Below are 539 nucleotides of genomic sequence, written 5' to 3'. Positions count from 1 at the left end.
AGGGGGGCAGGAGAACTCCCTGCAGACCCCAATGGGCACGTGCAGGCCTAGGAGCAGGGTGATGCACTGGGGAGGAAAGGTGAGGCCAGGCCAGGCCAGAGAATGCTTTCCTAGGCTTAAATGTCCTCCTTCTTGCAACTCAAGAGCCTAACATGCCAAGGCAGGAAGGTGGGAGGTGACCAAGGACAGTTGCTGGGTGTCATTTGGAGCCAACTGACTTGGGGATGGGACCCAATTGTGAAGGAACTTCTCCTCTGGAAGCAATGACCGCTTTGAAAGAATGATGGGGAAGGCACAGGCTCCAAAGCTAATGTAAAGAGGTCCCCCCAACACAGGGTCCTCCAGGATCTGAGCTGATCGCTGCCCAAGGTGTTTCCATGTAGTCCTACCCTCTATCAAACCTTGGGGGCCAGCCTCTGGACGCTTTGGGTTCTGCAGGGTCCTAGGACCAAAGGCTGGGTGAACTCCTGCTGCAGTCCACCAGCACGAGGCTGCGTGCCTGAATGCAGCTGCTGGTGGGCACTGAGCCCTTCCTGCAT

The 539-nt window shown here is 57.0% G+C and overlaps 1 protein-coding gene across 1 annotated transcript in view; it reads right to left on the bottom strand.

Moving 5' to 3' along the window:
- LOC102381783 (zinc finger protein 850-like) overlaps positions 1-539 on the bottom strand; it is a 39,555-nt gene that overhangs the window by 25,537 nt on the left and 13,479 nt on the right. The window lies entirely within an intron of this gene.

Source organism: Alligator sinensis, unplaced genomic scaffold (genome assembly GCF_000455745.1).
Source record: "Alligator sinensis unplaced genomic scaffold, ASM45574v1 scaffold1619_1, whole genome shotgun sequence".
In the NCBI taxonomy this organism is placed as follows: Eukaryota; Metazoa; Chordata; order Crocodylia; family Alligatoridae; genus Alligator; species Alligator sinensis.
This window is presented reverse-complemented; position numbering and strand designations above follow the sequence as displayed.